General features: G+C 35.7%; 1 long non-coding RNA gene across 1 annotated transcript; it reads left to right on the top strand.

Moving 5' to 3' along the window:
• The first annotated feature begins 3,044 nt into the window (after positions 1 to 3,044).
• On the top strand, positions 3,045 to 9,005 carry LOC311599111. The gene is made up of 3 exons (XR_014779765.1): positions 3,045 to 3,162; positions 6,883 to 7,019; positions 8,919 to 9,005. It is a non-coding gene; the product is annotated as an uncharacterized lncRNA (long non-coding RNA).
• The last annotated feature ends 201 nt before the right edge of the window (positions 9,006 to 9,206 follow it).

The following is a 9,206-nucleotide window of genomic DNA, read 5'->3' as shown; positions in this document are numbered from 1 at the left end:
GTTAAGCACTAATCAAAATTGATACTACTTTTAACCAAAATACTTAATAAGAAGCAAATTAGGCCTAGGCATCTAAGCAGAAATAGCATGATAATGACTTAGTTTTTCCAGTTTATGAATTCTAAGTCATGGTGATTACAAAGTTTGGGTTGTGGAAGATGGGACAGAATCACAGCAATGGGAACAGTTCCCTGAAAGTATAAGGAAGGGATTTCTGTAAGGGCTGTGATGAAAATTCTCATTTTAACTCAGGATAATAAATTCAGCAGGATAAAGACAAGTTCTATGTTTGGAATTATGAATTGTGAACTTGAGAGAAGCTATATTAGTCACATTTTATTATTTCTTTGAGAATCTAACAGATAATAATGTGATAATATTCATATACCATATTAAATCCTCCAAGATCCACCCTTATTTTTAATACCTACCCAACTTGGGCCTTCAATATTTTCCCCCAAATCATCTAGTCCTATTACGGCTGGCTATGTATGACACCTGCTTAAGTGTGGTCTACCAATGAGGGGGCCACACCCTTAAAGAAAACTAACTCACCTTTTCCTGGTAGCTACTAATCTCCAATAGCTCTTCAGTGAGTGATATGGTTCCCTGACTATCACTTTAAATGCTGGAATTTTGTGTTTAAGTTTTCACAGATCTTGTGGATGCTGCAAAACCACTTTGAGTTCATATGTGCAACCGCCATATTGTGTGCTGAAAACATTGTTTTCTTGCTGTCTCCTACTGAATTTGGCCCTTATAGTCTTGCTGCCCACACCTCTGCAATAGTCTCTGTGTTGTCATAGTGTTAGAAGGGGCTATGCCAGCTACTGGATGAGAGAAGTTATCACCAGCCTTATCCGGCTGTAAACCCTGGAAACTATAAAAGTGATACTGGCAAGACAAGTTCACTGGTGCAATAGACACACGAATGTCATGGGGTGATCACCCCTTTCTGTAGGATTTAAGGCCCAACTCTACAAGATGGAACCCATACCTGACACCATTCCCAGGACCAAGAGCCTGTGGCTAAACAAGTCATGGTCTCTAAGGAACAAACCTATTTTTCTGCTGAAGAAACATCTCTTTAAATGGCCTCCAACTGACTTTTTATTAAACCGATAGACTAGTGCATCTCTCAAACCTTATCAAAAAAGCTTTTTAAAAAAATAATATTTATTTTAACACAAAGACCACAAAACGTGAAGGTATAGAGAATAAGAGAATTACACACACTTAGCCCTAAATGATCTGAGACTCTTAAGGATACAGTTTAATTGGTTAGGATACAGAGATAAAACTGCCAGGAAAAATTTCCTTCATTTTCACAGATCAACTATTATCCCCAACATACTATGTACATATTTTTTTGTCTCTATGGTCACTTTTCATATTTAAAATTTTTTAACTCATGGTCATAATATTTCATGAATTCAGTATTTTCATACAGATCATTTTTCATCTTGCAAATATTCATGAATGGTTATTAAATCTACCCTGACAGCTTACTTAGTAGATTTATAAACCAAAAATGTATAATTACTATTTTATTAGACTTCTTTATGAAATGTTTTCCTACTGTTGAGTCATCAGAATCACTCACAATTAGTACTGATCACTTAAAATCAGTGTGACAAGGAGTGATTGAAATTATACTTTGTAATGTTCAATATATGTGGAATCTTTATAAACAGATATGTGTAATTTCTGAATATTGATATTGGTTATTGAATGTAAAGTTTGGCTTCTTCAGATGGTACATGGTTTTTAAGAGGAACATTCACTTAGCTGTGGGACAAATGATATTTATAACTTCTGTCAGAAGTGAAGCTGTTAAAAAATTCTGATATTTTGATATCTCATAGAATTATAAAATCAAAGGGGTAAGAGCGGTTGCTATATTCTGACTCCCTTGAGCAAGGGCATAGATGAGTTAAGGTATTAGTGTATGAATGTTTTAATGCTAATTAAGGAAGCTATAAAAATTTATGATAGATAAAACAATGGTAGCAATTATACATTTTCAGAACTAAGAGCATTCTTCATGAATCTCATCCCTTTATTGACATAGATCAGGAATCTCATAGAGGAACAAACATAACCCTGGAGAATGGTAGACAAAATCATATGCTCATTGGTACATAGTGATATCTTTAGGAGAGTTATTCGAGGTTTTCTACATATATTTTCTGTGAGCTTATGCAGTTATTTTTCATGTTAGCTTACCATTGCAGGAAGAAAAAATAGAAATATTTATACATAATATATTCTATATCTAAAAAGTGTACATTGAAATCAGTTTTTGTACTACCTACATAATATTGAGCAATATAAGAAACTCTTACATACTGTACTATACTCATAGATTGGTGCCTACCTCATCGTCAGAAAGGCTTCCTCAAGGAGCTTAGGGTAGCAGATGCAGAGACTCACAACCAAATGTTAGTCTGAGAGACACTCTAATTTGATATCTCCATTGGAATTGTCCCCTTGGGCGCTTGGAGAACTTGCCAGTGGTCTTCGGTACCTGTCAGAACTTTGTTGTAAGAGCCTATAATCCCCAGAAGATTAAAATAATGTCTGATACTGTTACCTGGCTCAGAAACTCAAGTCTGCCTAAGTCATAAGCCCTAGAGAGAACCAAACACTACTTTATGTTAAAAGGACATATAAATAAACTGCCCTCACAGTTCTTATTTTTAGAAACATATATTAATGTATATCTCAACTCTTACCAGAGAAACTTTTTGACATTGATGGTGATTGATACAATAGAACCATTATGAGACTGTCGAGTTCCTAGCTCTAAATTTAACATTTATACTATAGCCCTCTCTTCAAGACTCAGAGATTATCATGGAATGAGGAAGAAAATATTCTAGCAGTCAGAAGTCCTTGATATTTTCAGGGGAGCAGTATTTTTTACAACATAACAGGGACTTTGTACATACTGAAAACTGCAATTGTGACCTCATACAATCCAACATACAGTTTTGTGACTACAGAAATCTAAGCCACCAAGATTCCCAGAATGGATCATAGATAAACTCACAATGTCCCATCCCTTGCCAAGGAACTATCAACAGTTGATGGATGCTGGGGAAGGAATGATGGGTTTCCTGCAGCTTAGAAACTCGGGAGAAGATACACAAACATACACAGGTAATAGTAAGTATATTCAGTGGATGAAGAGAGAGGTGGGGAGAGCAGAGGACGGGAGAGAGAGAGAGACAATAAAAAGATGAAATTGGGAGAGAAGGTTAAGGAAAGAATAGAAAGGAAGGGATCTGGTAGAAGACATAATCAAGACATTTTTACATTCATTTATGAAACTATCAAACATTAAAAAAATAATGACAATACCAAGTAGGATTCCTTCTAGGAACAGCATGTCTTTACCAAACCTCTTTGTGCTATTTTTTCTATACTATATTAGTTAGGATACTATAGCATTGCCAACAGATCATTTGTACTCTGGCAAATTCTCTTTAAATTGTCAAATGACGTATGTATAAGTGGGTGATTATGAGATTATTTTTGAGCTTTTCCATTTATTCTAGGAAGGACTTTTCAACCTTGGCATCACTCTTATTTTGGGGCAGATATTTTTCTGTGGAAGGTCATGTAATGCATTACAAGATGTTCAGCTCCAACCCTGACCTCAATATACTGAATGATAGTGCTCAGAGCAGCGATGACAATCAAAATGTCTCTAGATATTGCCCAGTGTACCCTCAAGGGCAAATCTGCCTCTGTCACCATTAAGACCACTGCTGTAGTGATTAAGCTCTCAGGTAAACTTACTGAATCGGACAGAAAAGAAAGCCAAATATCACTGGAGTTTCACTCACAGATAAAAGTTACTCTAAAGTTGAAGAAGCAACATTATAGTCCATTTCCCAGAACTTCTATACTCTAAACTCTTAATTCTATAAACAGACATGAAATGAGGTTTGTTAAAAAAAAAGATACAAAGTTATAAATGATTTTCAATCGACAATCTATGAACTATAAGGCACACATTAGAGCCATGCAAAACTCAACATGGTAATCCTCTATCTATCTATCATCTATCTATCTATCTATCTATCTATCTATCTATCTATCTGTCTGTCTCCCTACCTACCTCCCTACCTACTTATGTTGCAGTGCTAAAATGCCCTAACCAAAAACATCTTAGGGGAGGAAAGGGTTTGTTTGGTTTATACTTCCAGGTTGTGATTCATCAATGAGTGATGTTAGGGCAAGAATTGAAGTAGAAACCATGGAAGAATGCTGCCAACTGGCTGATGTTCAGATACTCTTCTGATATAACTATAGCCATCTTGCCAAGAGATAGTGCCACTGCAGTAAAGGCAATCATCAATCAGGGCAGTCTCTCACATAGAAGGCAACTTGCCAATTTGATAAATTGATATACTCTAAATTGTTGTTCCCATTTCCTAGATGATTTAGGTTGAGTCTAATTGATAATAAGAATGAATCCAGGATATCCCACAATTACCATGAAATTATACATCTTAGGTTCAACAAATAGATATGATTTTGTTGAAAGATAATGTAAAATAGTTGGATAAGGTCTTTAAAAACTTGAGATATCCTCCCCTCTGTCCCAGTTTCCTGGTAATTGAAGGCTTTCATGGGACATGCTCCTTGGGCTAATATGCAGATATAAGTGAGTATATACCATTTGAGTCTTTCTGCTTCTGGGTTAACTCACTCATTATGATAATTTCTAGCTCAATCCATTTATCCACAAATTTTGGGAATTCCTTGTTTTTAATATTGGGACTCTAGATGAGAGAAGCATGGGAGAATGGCAAAGTAGACGGATCCAGAGGGTCCTAGAAACCTACAAGTAGAACATTATGATAGGCAGATTTGGGCCCAGGGGTCCCGCTGAAACTAAGGCACCAGCCAAGGACAATACAGGCGGTAAACTTTAAACCCCTACCCAGATCTAGCCAATGGTCAGAACAATCTCCACAGTAGAGTGGAGAGTGGGATATGACTTTCTCACATACTCTAGTGCCTCATATTTGACCATGTCCCCTGGAAGGGGAGACCTGGTGGCACTCAGAGGAAGAACAGCAGGTTACCAAGAAGAGACTTGATACCCTATGAGCATATACAGGGGGAGGTAATCCCCCTCAGGAACAGTCATAGGGGAGGGGGAAAAGGGGAAAATGGGAGGGAGGGAAGAATGGGAGGATACAAGGGACAGGATAACCATTGAGATGTAACAAGAATAAATTAATAAAAAAAATAGTAACCAAAAAAAGGAAAAAAAAAACCTGAGATATACAGAATATAGCATTTAAAATGTTTTTTATTATTCTAAAGATTCACTGGCAATGAGACAGCTTAACTCCTGGCAACAGCTAGCCTACCTCAAAGAGGATAATGAGCATCAAAGAACCTCATTATGGAAATGGCTTCAAATGTGGCAAACAAGCCCCTGGACAAAATATCCTTTTTTTCTACAACAGACAAAATTCTGCCTTTAAAAGGGTCAAGCATGGATGCAGGCAAAGTTGACAGGTCAAACTATGTCAAGACAGGGTAAGCAAGTCCTCAACAGTTCCTACCTCACAAATATTTGTCAGATATATTGGGCCAGAAGGCCAAAGAAGATCCTCCAACACTGTATAGAGTTTTGGTTGACTATTAAAGTAGCAAACTGTCTCTGTCATCTTCGCATTTGGAAAACTATTAACCTTCACTCCCAGTATACGCAGGTAATCAAGTTTATTCCTTATCAATTCTCTGATGGAGCTGAAGACCAGATAGTTTAGTCTTACAATCAAGCTTAGTTGTTTGGGGGTTAAGATATTTGTAGGTCTAGATAGATGTTTTAAGTTGATAAAGATGAGATATGATAGATATTGATTTACATTCAGAATTTTAGATGCACTAAGATAGGAAAGCTGTTTCCTTTAAGGTTGCCAAAAACTATGAATGTAATATTTCATGATTGTTTCATGGTTCTTCTTCCTATAGGTATTTTTATTGTATATATTGTATAGTAATAAAAATGTATTTGTAAAAAAGAAAAATAATAAAAAAGAAAAAATTTTTAATAAAAGTATTACAGCCATAATTTGTAGACAGTGTCTATGTGGGTATGGCTGTGTATATGTGGGTATGTGTATGTGTGCAAAATTTGAATATTTTGTTGTAAAGGATAGAAAGAGAAATAAAATAGTTTCTAAAGTTGAAGTGGACTGATTGGAATGATTTTTTAAAGGCAAGGAAAAGTTGGTTCTAATATGTGGCGAAGGCATAGAAAACAGAAATTTTAAATAAACTAGGATGAAATTTCTGGAATACTGTTTTTAAATAAGATAAAGCTGGTTGCCTTCATCAAGGAGTAGTTTGAGGCAAAGGCAAGAAGCTACTACACTTGAGACTAAAAGAAACAACAAAAGACTCAACCTCTGATATTTACCAGGAGATGTGACAATGAATGGTGAAAATACCCGTTTCTGAATTTTTTTTATTTTATTTATTTATTTATTTTTTTTTTTTTTTGCCTCTTAGCAAATACATTGTGTGATTACCAATGCAGAGCAAGGGCAGCAGAGGTGTCCCTGGCCTGAGGAGAAATGAAATCAGAATTCCTGTCTAGAAAAGAAGAAAGGACTGATCAGAGACCCTAGCAATGCCTTATAGGGATAATAGTTTTGTGGACGCAGCAGTCACATTTATGTTTACCAGGAGCTACATGAGACTCCAACATAACACATTTGAAGTGAGTGAAAAAAAAAAAAAAACAGAGTGAGACTATGAGGCCATAGCATTTACTGAATTATACTTCTTCTTTTCGCTGTCTACATTTAATTGACCAAGATTTTCATTACTTTTTTTTTTCCCCCCAATCAGGTCAAGGTGCTTACCATGCAAGCTGATGACTAGAGTTTGACCTCCAGTAGCTTTTTAAAAACTGAATGTTATATGTGGAGAGGATCACAATCCATATCCAACAGGCCTCAGATTTCTGTAGTTCTTTGTGGAACGATGTGAGACTATCCTGCTTTTACGTTAGCTTGACTATTGTTATTGTCGTTGTTCAAATTTAGTTTGTGCTAAAGTAAGCAAATACATAAGCTAAATGCTGTCGTGCGCCCTTTTATCCCAGTGCTACTTTGTCATTATAGAAGGCTAGCAAAGGCTCTCAACATGCAGTCTTATAATAGATTCTATATCTGAGCTACAAGTCCCCAGTGAATTGTTTTTGACTCAAGAGTCAATGACAAAGCTTTATAAGTATTTTCACTTAGCAAATGATATTGTATATTCTAGTTTATGATGAATGGATGTAATGTTGTTTTTTTTGAGTTTTGTAATTATTCAAGTGAGAAGAATTAGGACCTTCATAAGATAGCTGTAAAAGCTCTAATGCATGAGGTTATGAAGAGACAGTGTATTTTACTATAGGAGCTGGCATGCATAGTTGGGGACCATTGACCTTAAAAGAAAATAGGTAAAATATCCACATTGGATATTTTCTCTAGAACCATCTAAAGTGTTTTTTATTTGCTCTATCAAAAGACAAAGTAACAGCCATAAATCTTCTCACTAAAATAAGGTGCACAGATATTGGAAAGTTACAAATGTTTTAGGAAAGCCAGGAAGCCATCCATTATTGACTGCAGACAGCAGGCTTAGCTTCTGCCACACTGGCTGCAGAAACAGACCAGCCTTTCTCTCTGTCACTATTGAAAAATCAATCTAGCTCAGAGATCTGAATATAGGAGAGAAGGAGACAATATTATTATGCTGAACAGCTGACATAAAAGTTCAGAGCTTTAGCCATCAACAGTTTTTGTAAAGTGTCTTGAAAAAAACAGTTACATATTAAAACACACATGTTTATGTAAATTGTAGACAGATCATGTATGATTAATTATTTCTTCCAGAAGCAGTGAAAATTGGACATTGAAGTCACCTCTGAACAGAACTATAAGCTACACAAGAAACCTCTAATAAACTGTAGAAATGCCAATCTATGGCACTGATAATGCATGAATAATGAAAATTGTACATTGCTCCAATTTTGAAACAAGTATAGGATATGATAATGATAAGTGTGATGTATTGGAGAAAATGCATAAAAGCAACAAAACAAACTAAATCATATTTTTATATAAAAAAGAGGTATGAGGTTGGTATCATGGAAATTTGACCTAGTAGAGCCATTGTAAAACTAAGAATGGATAACCAGTAAAAGACAATGCTAGGAGAGTCTAAGTCTACCTCTCAGTCCTGAAATCATATACTTACATATAACACAAGCAGACTCAGCAAGTTATATTTATATATTTGTGTACAAATATATTCATATATTTGCAATGTGTGTGTATGTATATATATATATATACATATATATACACGTATGCATGCAACTGCAATAACTACTAGGGATGCCATCAATTTGAGATGGGATATTGGAGGAATTCAAGGGGAGCATGAGAGGGGCTGGATGGAGAAAAGGCATGGGGAAATGTTATAATGAATTCAATTTCAGTTAAAGTGTGTTATAAAATACTCCTAACCCCCAAAAATATAAATATGGAAATTTCTCTAAGAACTAAAATTATGCCTACCATGACTCAGCTATACTACTGCTGAGTATATAACCAAGCAAATGTGGGTAAGCATATCATTAGGAATACTTGTACACACATTTATCATGACATATAGTAGGACGTTATTTTAGTGTGTTAAATTCACTTGTATGTATGCCCTATGTCATCTTTGAAGGAAATTTAACATTTTGATTTTTAAAAAATACCTGAAGTATAGAAATTACTATGTGCCAGCAATAGAATAACAACCTTTCATAAAAACACTTGATACATAATACGTTCCTTGACTGTTGGAAGTGACAAAGCTAACACCCAGTGATTTGTCAACAGGGACTACCACAATTGCCACGTAGGAAAGAGAATCTTAGGGAAACATTTTGACACCAAAGGAAAAACTGTACCCCGGACACCACCCAGGCAGCTGACACAGCATGTTCCCACAAAGAGCAGAAGCTTTGCAAAAGGCCTGAGCTAGGTGAGAATAAAAAGGACTCAGATGGCAAGTATGTGAGCCAAAAATGCTCTCCTGTGTATGCTGGAGCATCTTTATCTTCCAGGTATATTCCAAGGAGTAGAAGCCCTATTCCCAATTTTCTGAGAAAGCACCAGATTGACTTC

Source organism: Acomys minous (genome assembly GCF_964271855.1).
Source record: "Acomys minous genome assembly, chromosome: 6".
NCBI lineage: Eukaryota > Metazoa > Chordata > Mammalia > Rodentia > Muridae > Acomys > Acomys minous.
The sequence above is the reverse complement of the archived record's forward strand: the minus strand, read 5'-3'. Positions and strand labels throughout refer to the sequence as shown.